Consider the following 15,635-nt stretch of genomic DNA (forward strand, 5'->3'; position numbering starts at 1 on the left):
AGATCATCGATGCTGTGCACGACCTCATACTGGAGAATCGTCGAATTTCAGCTAAAGCAATAGCAGACATCATGGGGATTTCCCGTGAATGTGTTTGTGTTATTATCCACGAACATTTGGACATGAGGAAGCTATCTGCATAGTGGATCCCCAAATGTTTGACAACAGATCAGAGAAGCATGCGAGTGAAAACTTCCCGGTACATTTGTTAGCGTTTACGGACTGATAAGAACTTCCTGGATCAACTATCATCACTATGGAGGAGACCTGGATTTATTTGTATGACCCTGAAAACAAGGAGCAGTAAAAAGTGTGGAGGCACAGTGGTTCTCCTCATCCAAAGAAGTTCAGAGTGCAAAAATCAGCCACTAAGGTCATGGCGTCTGTGTTCTGGAATAAGGAGGGCGTGCTGCTAGTGGACTACCTTCAAAAGGGTTCCAAAATCAATGCAAGGTATTACATTGAACTTTTGGACCAATTGAAGGCAGCTCTGAAGGCCAAAAGACATGGCAAGCTGTCCAAAGGAATCTTGTTCCTGCAAGACAACGCCTCCATTCACACTGCACAAGTGACCACGGCAAAACTGGCATAGCTGGGCTTTCAGCTGCTTGACTACCCACCTCATTCACCAGATCTAGCTCCCTTCGACTATCATCTGTTCCCAAACCTGAAGAAACACCTCAAGAGTACCAAATTTCACTCCATTTCTGATGCCATGGCTGCTACGGATGCCTGGTTTGAGGCACAACTGAAATCCTTCTTTTTGCTAATCTTACAGAACTTGAAAATACCCATGTTAGAAGTGTGTTGATATCAGTGGAGAGTATGTGGAATAAATGTAAAGTTTCACCATCTTCTCTCGTTTCTTTCTGAGTAAAGCCAAAGACTTAACAGCAGCCCCTTGTATAGTATGCAGTAACCTCCTAAGCTCCTACTGGTGGTGTCTGCACGTAGCTAGTATTTTAGCATTAACATCAATGTCTATTAAAAGGATTTAGAGATTTATTTTTGAAAATCTGAGCAATGCCCTTCATAAACATAAAAAGAAAGCATAAGTAAAAAGTGTATGTTCCAACTTCCTCGATGTTTGAGGCCTTCTATAATAGCGCATGTCAGATTACTATAATAACTCAGAGAGCACCTCCAATGGCATCATACAAGGCATTCTAAGGCTGCCTCAGTCAACTTCATGTTGCCTAAGTATTCAGGTAGCAAGTGCACACTGCTACCACCTGTTTTGCAAAGGCCAGCCACATGTCTACTTGGCTCTGCTACAGCCATGTGCTCTATTGTCTACTCAGCTGTTAACCGCACATCCAGCTCTCCCCGTACAAGACGCCTCTATAGTTCCTGAGTTCTATGCACACGTCCAGGTCTGCTGAAACAAGGTGCCTGGTTGCCTACCCAGCTTTGCTGTTCCTGAGTGTTATCTGCCGATCTAGCTCTGCTACAGCAAGGTATTTGATTGCCTATTCAACTCTACTATTCCTAAGTGCTATCTGCACATCCAGGTCTGCTACTACAAGGAGCCTGATTGTCTACACAGTTCTGCTGTTTCTGTGTTCTATCCACAAATACAGGTCTACTACTGCAAGAGGCCTAATTGTCTACTCATGTACTCCTGACTATTATCTGAACACCCAGCTCTGCCACACAAGGCTCCTGATTGTCTTCACAACTCTTATGAATTCCATATAATTAAGCAGGGACAATTGGTGCAATCTACACAAAGTCCAAAGAAGGTATCAGTTTAAAAATAAGAACAAGTCCCAAAGTCATGAAAATAAAAAACATTTGCAAAGCTACACTTCTTTGGAGGATTATTTATGGATATTTCACTCACCAACTTATATTAAGGGGATCGCCGTCTCTAAAATCTGGACCAAAGTGATAGGCAGCCCATCATTGCCTCTCTTATTATCACCTCTCTAAAGGTGGCTTTACACACTGCAACATCGCAAACGACATCGCTGTAACGTCACCGGTTTTGTGACGTTATAGCGACCTCCCCAGCGACATTGCAGTGTGTGAAACACATCAGCGACCTGGCCCCTGCTGTGAAGTTGCTGATTGCTACAAATCGTTCAGGACCATTCTTTGGTCCTTTGTTTCCCGCTGTGCAGCAAAGTTTTAGTGTGTAAAGGGGACTTTACAGCGACTTCGTTAGCGACTTCCCTTTCAAAAAGCTGCTTTACAACGTCCCCAATGATTAGCGAGGTCGTTCTGCAGGTCCGGATCGCTGTTGCGTCGTTGGCCAGGTCTGCCTGTTTGACAGCTCACCAAAGACTTTGTAGCGATCCCGGCCAGGTTGGAATCACTGGTGGGATCGCTAGAAAGTTTCAGTGTGTAAAGGGGCCTTTATTCAGGATATTCAGGGTGACTCCCTGCTGAATAATAAACAAGGATAATGTTCTGAATGCAGCGAGTCCTGATCGTGGGCACATACCTTTAAGGGTCTTTCCAGTCATAATAAAGCCAAACTTACCTCTAGAGTTCCTAGCTATACTTAATGAATTTATAGCTCTTTTGTTTCAAGGGCAATCTCAAAAGAAAACTTGTCACACCAAAAAATATTCTACATACGATATCTGTATTGCCATTTGATACATTTACAACTCCTCAAAAAGTACATCAAAGAATATAAAATGCTGTTTGTACCTACTATGAGATTTTTCAGTACTGTACATAATTTCACGTCTATTAATTCTGCTTACTTAAAATATCAACCAGTTCTAAGCAAACTCCATGAGAACATACAAACTCTATGCAGATGTTGTGTTTGAAGGAATTTGAACCCATGGTCACATTTAATTGTTCAGCTATATTACTATTGTACTGCTTACTAAAATCACTATATTTTGGAACTTCTGACCTTGCTCTGGTGTCTCAGAGGTAGCAACATTAGAAATATTAAACAATGATGTGTCCCCAGAAAAAGCTGAGTGTAGGTGAAACTCTGGCCCAGGTTAAAGCTGATTTTATGTGATAAGTGCTTTGAATGTAACATTTTGTAATTATATAAATACAATAATTGCATTCAATTTTTCCTCAAATGTCCTGCCCCTTTTTTAATCTATAGGGTGGGCCATAAGTATGGATATACCCTGATAAAATGGAAGTGGTTGCTGATATCACCTTATGGTTTGTAGCATATTAGTACATGGGAGTGGCCAAACATTTGAAGCTGGGTGACGCCCATGGCAGCCATCTGCAAAGCCACAATTTTGAATTCAACTTTACTTTTTTCAATGGCAAGGGGGTCATGTGACACACCAAACACAGAGTTGCACAAGAAAAACAATGGTGTGCTCATTTTTAACGTATCTTTATTTATTATCGAGTTATTGACATGTTTGTGACATAGAACAACGACAGTAACCCACTAAAGGGCGTGCTCAAAGTGCTGCCCATTGTGTTTAATGTCAATGCGATTCTCTTCTCCCACTCTTGACACACCGAGAACAATACCGCAGATCCAGGATTCAGGATGTGAGGCACCTGACACAACGGATACAGGAGACCTGTGGTATCATTTACATTTCTTCTGCGGTATTCCTCTCGGTGTATCAAGAGTAGAGTTGAGCAATGTTCGATTCGAACTGTTCGCCAATTTCAAATTCGAGTGATTTTGGGGGGTGTTCGAGTCGTTTGACGAACTCAAACGATTTTTTTCAAGTTCGGCCGTTCGAGTTACCGTTTGATAATGGTTCGATCACCAAAAGCGTGGCTTTTCACAGTAAAAGCTATGTGCGCATGTTGTGTATTTGCATGCGTCCTGCATACCCAGCAGAATCCCTCTCTCTTTCCTACTCACCGATCACGGTTGCCTCGTTGCACGGCTGTCACAAATCTCCAGCGGCTTTTCCTCTTTTGAAAATGGCTGCCGCTACATTATTCAATCAGGTATTCCCTGCTTTCCCCGCCCACCGGCGCCCATGATTGGTTGCGGTCAGACATGCCTCCACGATGAGTGACAGCTGTCTCACTGCAGCCAATCACAGCCGCCGGCGGGTGGGTCTATATCGTGCAGTAAAATAAATAAATAATTTAAAAAAAAAAAAAACTGCGGTCCCCCCCAATTTTGATACCAGCCAGGATAAAGCCACACGGCTGGAGGCTGGTATTGTCAGGATGGGGAGCACCATGTTATGGGGAGCCCACCACCCTAACAATATCATCCAGCAGCAGCCGCCCGGAATTGCCGAATCCATTAAATGCGGCAGTCCCGGGACTCTACCCAGCTCATCCCGAATTGCCCTGGTGCGGTGGTAATCGGGATAATAAGGGGTTAATCATGGCAGACGTCTCCCCGAGATACCTTCCATGATTAACCTGTAAGTGAAAGTAAATAAACACACACAACGAAAAATCGTTTATTTGGAATAAAAAACATAAAAACCCCTAATTTACCTCTTTATTAATCCCCAAACAACAATCAAGGTCCAAAGTAATCCACACGATGCTTGCAGCTCTGCTACATGAAGATGACAGGGAGCACCGTAGAACACGAACACTCTGTGTCCTCTCTACGCAGCACCTGAAGTGAGCCGCGCTGTCACCGGAGACTTCACTCTGCAATGCAGAGGTCAAGATGACCAAATCTTCTTATGCTTCTCATTAGAGGCAGTGGCTCAATGGTCAGAGCTACTGCCTAAGGAGCATTGGTTCATGAGTTCAAGTCCCGGCCGTCCCGGTAAAGAATTTAATTTATTTTTCATTTTAAATTATAATTATTATTTATTTATAATTATAATTTAATTTAACTTAATTATGCACTGAGGGGAGGAGCCGGACATCAGCTGTGAGCCGCGGAACACACCTCTAAAATCGGATCAGTTCACGGAATGAGGCTGCATTGCTCTCTCCTCTCTCTCTTCTCTCTCTCTCCTCTCTCTCTCTCCTCTCTCTTCTCTCTCTCATCTCTCTCTTTTTCTCTCTTTTTCTCTCTCTCTTGTTCTCTTTTTCTCTCTTTCTCTCTCTTTCTTCCCCTCTCTCTCTCTTTTTCTCTCTCTCTCTCTTTCTCTCTCTCTCTCTTTTTATCTTTTTTTCCCTCTCTCTCTCTCCTCTTTGTAGCTGAATAATCCACTTCTGGAGTCTCAAGTGCAAAACAGAGGTCAAGACTATCAAATCTTCCTATGCTTTTCATTAGAGGCAGTGGGTCAATGGTTAGAGCTACTGCCTAAGGCGAATTAGTTCACAAGTTCGAGTCCTGGCCGTCCTGGTAAAGAATTTAATTTATTTTAAATTATAATTATTTATTTATTTATAATTTAATTTAATTATGCACTGAGGGGAGGAGCCAGACATCAGCTGTGAGCCGCGGGACACACCTCTAAAATCGGAGCAGTTCACGGAATGAAGCTGCATTGCTCTCTCCTCTCTCTCTTCTCTCTCTCTTCTTTCCTCTTCTCTCCTCTTCTCTCTCTCTTCTCTCTCCTCGCTCTCTCTCTTCTCTCTCTCTTCTCTCTTCAATCTCCTCTCTCTCTTTTCTCTCTCTTCTCTCTCTCTTTTTCTCTATCTCTTCTCTCTCTTCTCTCCTCTCTCTTCTCTCTCTTTCCCTCTCTCTTTTCTCTGTCTTTTCTCCCTCTCTCTCTCCCCCTCTCTTTTCTCTCTCTTCTCTCTCCCACTCTCTCTTCTCTTTTCTCTCTCTTTTCTCTCTCTTTGCTCTCTCAGACCTGGCGATGATCAGCTGATGTGGTCACCTAATGGAATCAGCTGACACTATAAGTTCAGCGGTGAGGCCGGCTTTTTACCGCCCGGCCGGCTAAACTATCAACTGCTGCTGTTGGACAGGAGTCTGCACAGAAGTGTGTAGTTTTTTGGGGGGTTTTTTTGCACTGATGCATCAGCTGATTGTATAAAAGCCATTTATACAATCAGCTGCTGTGTCATGTGATTCAGGCCTTTGAACCTGACACATCATCTGATCGCTCCTTCTTCCAGTAAACCGATCAGATGATATTGGATCCGGATTGGACGGCTCGGGACCCTTGACCCAAGATTACTGCTGAGGGGGTTTCTTTATTTTAATAAAGATGGAGTCACTAATTGTGTTGTGTTTTATTTCTAATAAAAATATTTTTCTATGAAAGCGCCATTTTCTGCGGCGGCTGCGGACTGCAATTCGCAGCAGGGGTGCCCAGAAAGCTTGGGCACCCTGCTCTGCGGATTCCAATTCCCAGCTGCCTAGTTGTACCTGGCTGGACATAAAAATTGGGCGAAGCCCACGTGAACCGAACTCGAACACTAGGGGGGTGGCTCAACACTAATCAAGACTGGGAGAAGAGAATTGCGTTGACAATTCAACACAATGGGCAGCACTTTGAGCACATCCTTTAGTGGATTACTGTCGTTGTTCCATGTCACAAACGTGTCAATAACTCGATAATGAATAAAGCTACAGTGCCTTGCAAAAGTATTCGGCCCCCTTGAACTTTTCAACCTTTTCCCACATTTCAGACTTCAAACATAAAGATAAAACATTTTAATTTTTTGTTGAAGAATCAACAACAAGTGGGACCAATTGTGAAGTAGAAGGAAATTTATTGCTTATGTTAAACTTTTGTAAAAAATAAACAACTGAAAAGTGGGGCGTGCAACATTATTCGTCCCCTTTACTTTCAGTGCAGCAAAATCACTCCAGGAGTTCATTGAGGATCTCTGAATGATCCAGTGTTGTCCTAAATGACTGATGATGATAAATATAATCCACCTGTGTGTTATCAAGTCTCTGTATAAATACACCTGCTCTGTGATAGTCTCAGGGTTCTGTTTATAGTGCAGCGAGCATTATGAAGACCAAGGAACAGAACAGGCAGGTCCGTGATACTGTTGTGGAGAAGTTTAAAGCCGGGTTTGGATACAAAAAGATTTCCAAAACTTTAAACATCCCAAAGAGCACTGTGCAAGTGATCATATTGAAATGGAAGGAGTATCATACCACTGCAAATCTACCAAGACCCGGCCGTCCCTTTAAACTTTCATCTCAAACAAGGAGAAGACTGATCAGAGATGCAGCCAAGTTGCCCATTATCACTCTGGATGAACTGTAGAGATCTACAGCTGAGGTGGGAGAGTCTGTCCATAGGAGAACAATCAGTCGTACGCTGCACAAATCTGGCTTTATAGAAGAGTGGCAAGAAGAAAGCCATTTCTCAAAGACATCCATAAAAAGTGTTGTTTAAAGTTTGTCACAAGCCACCTGGGAGACACACAAACCTGTGGAAGAAGGTGCTCTGGTCAGATGAAACCAAAATCATACTTTTTGAGCACAATGCCAAATGATATGTTTTGCGTAAAAGCAACACAGCTCATCACCTTGAACACACCATCCCCACTGTCAAACATGGTGGTGGGTGGCAGCATCATGGTTTGGGCCTGCTTTTCTTCAGCAGGGACAGCGAAGATGGTTAAAATTGATGGGAAGATGGATGGAGACAAATACAGGATGATTCTTGAAGAAAACCTGTTGGAGTCTGCAAAAGACCTGAGACTGGGACGGAGATTTGTCTTTCAACAAGAAAATGATCCAAAACATAAAGCAAAACCTACAATGGAATGGTTCACAAATAAATGTATCCAGGTGTTAGAATGGCCAAGTCAAAGTCCAGACCTGAATCTAATCGAGAATCTGTGGAAAGAGCTGAAAACAGCTGTTCACAAATGCTCTCCATCCAAACTTTTCAGTTTTTTATTTTTTACAAAAGTTTGACATAAGCAATACATTTCGTTCTACTTCACAATTGTGTCCCACTTGTTGATTCTTCACCCAAAAAATTAAATTTTTTATCTTTATGTTTGAAGCCTGCAATGTGAGAAAAGGTTGAAAAGTTTAAGGAGGCCAAATACTTTTGCAAAGCACTGTACGTTAAAAACGAGCACACCATTGTTTTTCTTGTGCAATTCTCTATGTGTTTGATGTGTCACATGACCCTCTTCCCATTGAAAAAAGTAAAGTTGAATTCAAAATGGCGGCTTTGCAGATGGCTGCCATGGGCGCCAACCAGCCTCAAATGTTTGGCCCCTCTCATGTACTAATATGCCACAAACGGTAAGGTGATATCAGCAACCACTTCCATTTTATCAGGGTGTATCCATACTTATGGCTCACCCTGTATAGTCAGGTGGGTGATACAGAAATGATGACATCAAACACGTGTTCACTGACATGGTATGGAAATCTTGCATATGGAGCACAAGTGTATATGAGAGAAATGAAGAAGAATATTCACCTTTTCTTGACTTGTACCTGGGTAATTGAAGTGTGAGTGAGTTTTTGAATTAGAGTACCTTTTTTAAAATTCCCAATATTGCAAAACCTGAAACTTCACATGTACATTCCATAAATTAAAGCTATACTGCGAACTGGCAGCTTTATTAGGGTTATGTCACGGGTGTATCATGGGTGACAGACAGTCCTGTGGTATCCAGCAATAGAAGGTCACAGCATTTGGCTGCGTAAAATGCTCTCTGTCTTTCTATCATTCCTATCGTCAGTATTCAGTGTAGTAGGTATCTCCTCTGCTGCGTTTTCATTCTTTTCCCTTTAGGACCCAGGGAAGCTTCTCTTCCCTTCAGCTACTAATCATCTGTATTTCCCCTCGGGTTTAAATACACTAATTTTCCCTGGACTTTTCTTGGTGATATTCAATTCCTTCACAAGCTCTAGATGCAAGCAGGAGACTTGCACTTCTCTGTAGGATCATTACTGGCCTTTGCTGAACTTCTTACTGAATCGTCTAGAGTATAGGTCCCCAACCTTTCTGACCATGAGAGCCATATTTAGCTCTAAAAGAGGGTTGCAAGCCACATTCAGCTCTGTGACAGGGTCAGGAGTCACATCCAACTGCCGCACCTCACAGTAGTGGCATCCAGAGACCCCATTACTGGTATAATGACAGCCAAAGCTTTTCCACAGACATCACAGTGAGGCAGAATACCAAGATCTAGGCGCTCCTACCTTACCACTATTCAGATCTGCTCTTCTGTATGGCGCTACTCACAAACATCAGCATCTGGAGACCTGCTCTGGTGCTTATTCACCAAGCTTGAGGACAGCTGTGAGCCACACATCATGGGTCCGCGAGCCACATGTGGCTCCCGAGCTTTAGGTTGGGGACCCCTGGTCTAGAGATAAGTTGTTTGTTGTTTTCCTTTGTTGTTATCCCTGTGTGTCCTCTAGTGCCTAGTGGGGTTGCTGAAGAGCTCATCCCATCTGCTCCCTACTTAAGGCCCACATCAGGGTCAGCCTAGAATCAGGTATTTGGCTTGGTGCATTGGTGTGGAAAATATCTAGGTCAATGAGGGAACCCAGGGCCCAGCAGTGGGCTTGGTCAGGGGTCACCATTTCCCACTTCCCTAGACAAGGTTTCCCTTCCCTTTCACCGCTCACCTGGTACTTTCCTGTACTTAGCGTGACAGGTTACCAGACTTGTACTAACCCAGTTACACATTGAAGCTTTGTCTTTGGCTTGGATTAATTTCTGACTTTTGCCTACTGTATCGTAGTTCTGAGTTTTGATGCTTTACCATGACATCTCACTTTGCTACAGACATCTATAGATCTAAGATTGTGGACCCTTTGTACAGCTTTTAGAAACGATAAAAACTAGTGGGCCCTTTGATAACACTGGAATAAATGATATTGCATTTCTTCGATATTGATATCATAGACCAATATTAATTGAGCTACACCATCACAACTAAAGACTAACAGGTATAATTGGTGTAAAGCAAAAAGCAACTCCGGGGCCAACCTTTGCTGCTCGCTTCCATTTTTGCATTGTTGCCAGTAAGTTAGTCTCGATCCCAATACTTTCTAACAATTGTAACCCTGCACTCCTTTTCTATTACAGAAATGTCTTACCATCGATAGTTTTTGCTGAACAGCAGGGGTAATATAACATATTTACAATGCTGTCTACATTGTTTTCCTTAGTTTTCTGAGATATCGGATTATCCCTTGACACTACAGGAATGTTGTTGATTCTGAAATCATTTATTCTTCCACTGAAGCCAATAGCTAACAAGGGAAACTACAATACTTCAGGTTATAAATTTCACAGCAGCTGCCACATTTTAAGAAACCTAATATTAAATATGATGTCTTCCCTGAGCCTAGTTCTGTACCGTAAATACACGTAATGTACTTAAGGTTAAGAGTTTAACAGCTCTCTGGCGCACACACCGGACCGAGCATATAAAACTGAAAAATATGCCGAGATGAAATGTGGTTCAAACAACATAACTTTAGATGATAATACGCTTCTATTATAGGAAATGAATGACTCGTCTTGAAGTATCACTTTTTGTTTTTTAATATGGTTCATATTGCAATAAACTGAGATTGTATAAAAATCAAATCAGATTTTAATTCTGTGATAAATGTTAGTAGAAAATTGCACGTCAATAATTCAGGATAAGAAATACCACACCGACATAATCTGCTTAATCTTCTTAATTGTTTATTTGCTGGATTCATTTCAACGTAATAGATAACCGTTCCAACAACCTGCTGCACATATGCTATTCATCTCATAATTACAGCTGGGAGAACCCATAAACCAGACCTTCCAGATTCAATCTCACTACACTTTCTGCTGTCCAGTGATTAGCGCAGGATACATCACCTACCGACTGTACATTTTTACATACGTGTATAAAGATCTGCACTGTAACTGCACCGCAGCGTAACTGTATGCGTCCTGCGTCCCCAGCATAATCTATGAAGATTATGCAGGAGCCGTGCGCACGTGGCGTATTAGAGCGCAGCGCTTCAGCTGCTGCCCGAAGCGCGCGTTCTAAGAAGTGACATGTCACTTCTTTCCTGCGCTCTGCATGCATCCCCCGCCCTGTCTATGGAAGGGGCCGCACTCAGAGTGCATAGAATTTGCTTTTTTTTTCATTACGGACTCTCTCTGCAGCGATTTGAAGCGCACGTGTGCTGTTCAAATCGCTGCAGAAATTTCTGCAGGGCAGAACGCTACGTACGCACATAGCCTTACATTCAGGTTCAGATTGGCCCACAGGGGAGCAGGGGAATCTCCCGGTGGGCCCCTGTTCTGTAGTGAGTCAATATGAGCAGAAATTTGCATTATTATATTATTCACAGAAAAAAACAGCATCTCATTCACTCAAAAAACTATCCAGTGCATTATTCCATAGAAGTACAGATAAATGGGTGAATGAGGCTAATATAACATTTGCATTTATAGTGGGGAAAAAAATATTTAGTCAGCCACCAATTGTACAAGTTCTCCCACTTATAAAGATGAGAGAGGCCTGTAATTGACATCATAGGTAGACCTCAACTATGAGAGACAAAATGAGAAAACAAATCCAGAAAATCACCTTCTCTGATTTGGCAAGATTTTATTTGCAAATTATGGTGGAAAATTAGTATTTGGTCAATAACAAAAGTTCATCTCAATATTTTGCTATATATCCTTTGTTGGCAGTGACAGAAGTCAAACGTTTTCTGTAAGTCTTCATAAGGTTGGCACACACTGGGCAATATGGACTGTCAACTCCTTCCAAAAGTTTTCTATGGGGTTGAGATCAGGAGACTGGCTAGGCCACTCCAGGACCTTCATATGCTTCTTATGAAGCCACTCCTTCATTGCCCTGGCGGTGTGCTTGGGATCATTATCATGCTTAAAGACCCAGTCATGTTTCATCTTCAATGCTCTTGCTGATTGAAGGAGGTTTGAACTCAAAATCTCACAATACCGTCCTGGTCCCTTTGCAGAGAAACAGCTCCAAAGCATGATGTTGCCACCCCCATGCTTCACAGTAGGTATGTTGTTCTTTGGATGCAACTCAGCATTCTCGCCTCTAAACACGAGTTGTGTTTCTACCAAACAGTTCTACTTTCATTTCATCAGACCATTTGACATTCTCCCAATATTCTGGATAATCCAGATGCTCTCTAGCAAACCTCAGACGGGTCCGGACATGTACTGGCTTAAGCAGGGGGACACGTCTGGCACTGCAGGATCTGAGTCCCTGGTGGCGTAGTGTGTTACTGATGGTAGCCTTTGTTATGGTGGTCCCAGCTCAATGCAGGTCATTCACTAGGTCCCCCCGTGTGGTTCTGGGATTTTTGCTCACCGTTCTTGTGATCATTTTGACCCCAAGGGGTGAGACCTTGCGTAGAGCCCCAGATCAAGGGTGATCATTGGTCTTGTATGTCTTCCATTTTCTTATTATTGCTCCCACAGTTGATTTCATCACACCAAGCTACTTGCCTATTGCAGATTCAGTCTTCTCAGCCTGGTGCAGGGCTACAATTTTGTTTCTCTGTCCTTTGACAGCTCTTTGGTCTTCACCATAGTGGAGTTTTGAGTGTGACTTTTTGAGGTTGTGGACAGGTGTCTTTTTATACTGATAACAAGTTCAAGCAGGTGCCATTACTACAGGTAATGAGTGGATATCAAAGGAGACTCTTAAAGAAGTTACAGGTCTGTGAGATCCAGAAATCTTGCATGTTTGTAGGGGACTAAATACTTATTTTCCACCATAATTTGCCAATAAAATTTAGCAAAATCAGGTGATTTTCTGGATTTGTTTTCTTATATTGTCTCATAGTTGTGGTCTACCTAAGATGTCAATTACAGGCCTCTCTCCTCCTTTTAAGTGGGAGAATGTGCACAATTGGTGGCTGACTAAATAATTTTCTTTCCCCAGTGCAACTGAAAAGAGGGCCCCCAGAGTCAGGGTTACTGATGGGTCCTTGGCAGCTCAGTCCGACACTGATTATAGTCATGGAAATGAGGAAACAAGCGATAGTGACAGTTAACATAATTCTGAGAGCAGTTTCTTTTAAATTCGACCAACCTCAGAAACATCAGGTGCGACTGCCGTTATCACCGTTTTTTCTCCCTATCAGTTTAAAAAAATTGAGATGTGGGAAGTTGATGGACAGTATTCTTGCACTACAGGATGCCAATTATCAACAATCTTCATTGCCTGATCTAGGCCTTATTCATTGGTCTATTTCCTTTGAGTCTGCAAAATGATTGGCCATCTTTTTCATCCATTTGTGGACCATTTCTCAATTTTTACCAGTGTCTTCTATTTTCTCATATGCAAAAAAAATAAAAATAAAACTCAGATATAGGTTTTCCAAGCTTCTACCTCTAATCAGTCTATCTGTCAGAGGAGTGATGGAAACTGAAGCAGGAACCCCTAACTGGCCATCAGACTAGGGACCTGTGCTGTCCCTTATCCCAGAGGTACGCTCAATGGTAGCGAGGTATGGACTGCCAGCGTGACCCTAACTCCTGTCCAAACCCTGGTCTAACATCCCCTTTTCCCCACCTCTGGGGAGTGTCGGGACAAAAGTAACAAGTGTGCCGCCCCCGCGACAGCCGACGGGCTGCTCGGATCCGGATCTGCAGTGGCTCGAGGGGTCTCCAGACTCGACGCGGGGTCGTGCGGCCTCTCGAAAATAAAAGGGGGGTAGAAAGTGTGGATTGGACAATGTTCGTGACGCCACCCACGGTTCGCGGTAAAAATTGGGATACCACTGCTGCTGCGTTTAGGGGAGAGGGGAGCGCCCGGGAGCGATGGAATGGCAGCTATTGATGTTAACCCCTCTGTGGGCAGGGGAAGGTGTCCCGGGGCTCGGTGATGGCAGGCTGGGAACCTGTTGGGAACAAAGGGGCATAACGTACTCACACAGTCCAGTGATGCTGACACTGACACCATGTAAACCAAAGTCTTGAACGTCCTGCAGCCTTAGTCCGAACACGTTGGGTTTGTGCCCTTTTGGCATTGCTGGTTGGTCTGAAGCCTTGTCTCTTGGCACCATGTTTACATTTGGTGGATCCCTTTCGCCTAAGACTACTCGGGTCCCGCTCACCTCCATGGCTAGCAGAGTGAACTTGCTCTCAGGGTTCACGCTTGGGATTTTCTGGACAGTTTTGGGAAGTCCTATCCCTCTCGTTGCGCTAGTACCCTGATTTTGGAGTGGGTGGAGAGCGGTTCATGAAGATTCCGTCCTCGTCGGGTGAATTACTGGGCTGCATAAAGCTACTACTCAGACCAGGGTCCGCGTACTAAGTCGTGCTCTGGCCCCTGCCCGGTTGTAGCACAAGGCGTCCGGTCTTCCCTCCGTGGCAGTACCGTGCCCCCTGTCACTACCCCCTGTAACCAGGGTTCCAGCTCCTTCCAGGCCGGGCTAACGTCTGGCACCTGGGACGGTTACAGGAGCCCAGCTCCGCAGCGTGACCTTTCCTGTCACTGCTCACTGTCAATTCTCTCCAACAACTCCTCTCTCTCCTGACACTTCTGGCCCTCCTTCTACCATCCCTCCATCTGGGAAGCCCTTTTCCCTTCAGGCTGCCCAATGGGTGTTTGGTGGGTGTCGTGCAGAGTGTTCCTCAGGATTTGTGTATACCTGTTCTTAGCAACACTAAAGGGACAGGACCCGTAACCAAGGAGGAGCGGGTACCATGCAGAAGGGCAGATTGCACGGCACCCTTGTGACGACCTGATAGGCCAAGGAATCACACAAGCACCACAAATAACGCAGACATCGAGGAACCAAAACACATACACATTACAATCAGACCCAGGGGAGAGGCAAAACTTGCACAGGAAGAAATGCCATACAGGGGGAAAATAAACTGACAACAGGTATATTGCCAAACCACATAAGATCATACAACAGATCACAAATAACTGGATTACATGCTAAGAATCGCTTAGATTACATGCTTAGACAAAAAGACTGACGGTATTCCCTATAATGCAGTCTTAACAGGTGCATAACTGAACATGACATATAATGCCAAAAAAAGACAGATGAACTCTGAAATGCTAAAGTATGTAAACCATGAATGTAAGAATATAGACATGCTTAAGGAAATATAAGAAAAAATTGGATATTTAGCATACAAAAATGGCAATTTCTATATCTGCCCAGTAGCCACGTCACGGCATTTCTCATTATTGGGTTCTTACACTAAGATAAAGCCTCTCTCTGGGTTTAAAAACCTCCATGTGTATGGGCAGATAGGAACCTGCTAATAGAGAATAAAATCACTTAAGGCTAATAGGGGAGGAGTGCACAGTCATAAAACATGACCCCATAAGTTAGACAAAAAGACTGACTGTCTTTTTTTGTCATTATATGTCATGTCTCAAAGTAGCTTAATTTTACAGCTTTATATCTCCAATTATTATTATTTCAAGCAGCCTTACCAGGTAGTCACTTGTAAAAGTCTCCAATGAAAAGGTATCATCAAGAGTTCTTTTGTCTATCATTGGCTTTCAAAAAGCTAATGTGTTTGGCAGTGATAGTGTTGGTACACAGTTCCCTACATTGATGAGCCCTATACCACAACTGTTCTAAGCCAGAATACAGCAAGAGCCATGCAATTAAGTAAAGTACAACAGTCCATCATTACTTTAAGACATGAAGGTCTTTCAATCCAGAAACTTGATAGAATGTTGAACGTCTCCTCAAGTGCAGTTATGCAATCCATCGCAAAGATGAAATTTTCTCTTATGAGGACTGTTTTGAGGACTGGAAAACTAAGAACTACCTCTGCTGCACAGGATAGGTCCATCAGAGTTACCAGCATCAGAAGGTCATAAATTGAAAGTACGAAAGATAACAGCCGACATACAGT

This window comes from Anomaloglossus baeobatrachus, chromosome 3, assembly GCF_048569485.1.
Source record: "Anomaloglossus baeobatrachus isolate aAnoBae1 chromosome 3, aAnoBae1.hap1, whole genome shotgun sequence".
NCBI lineage: Eukaryota > Metazoa > Chordata > Amphibia > Anura > Aromobatidae > Anomaloglossus > Anomaloglossus baeobatrachus.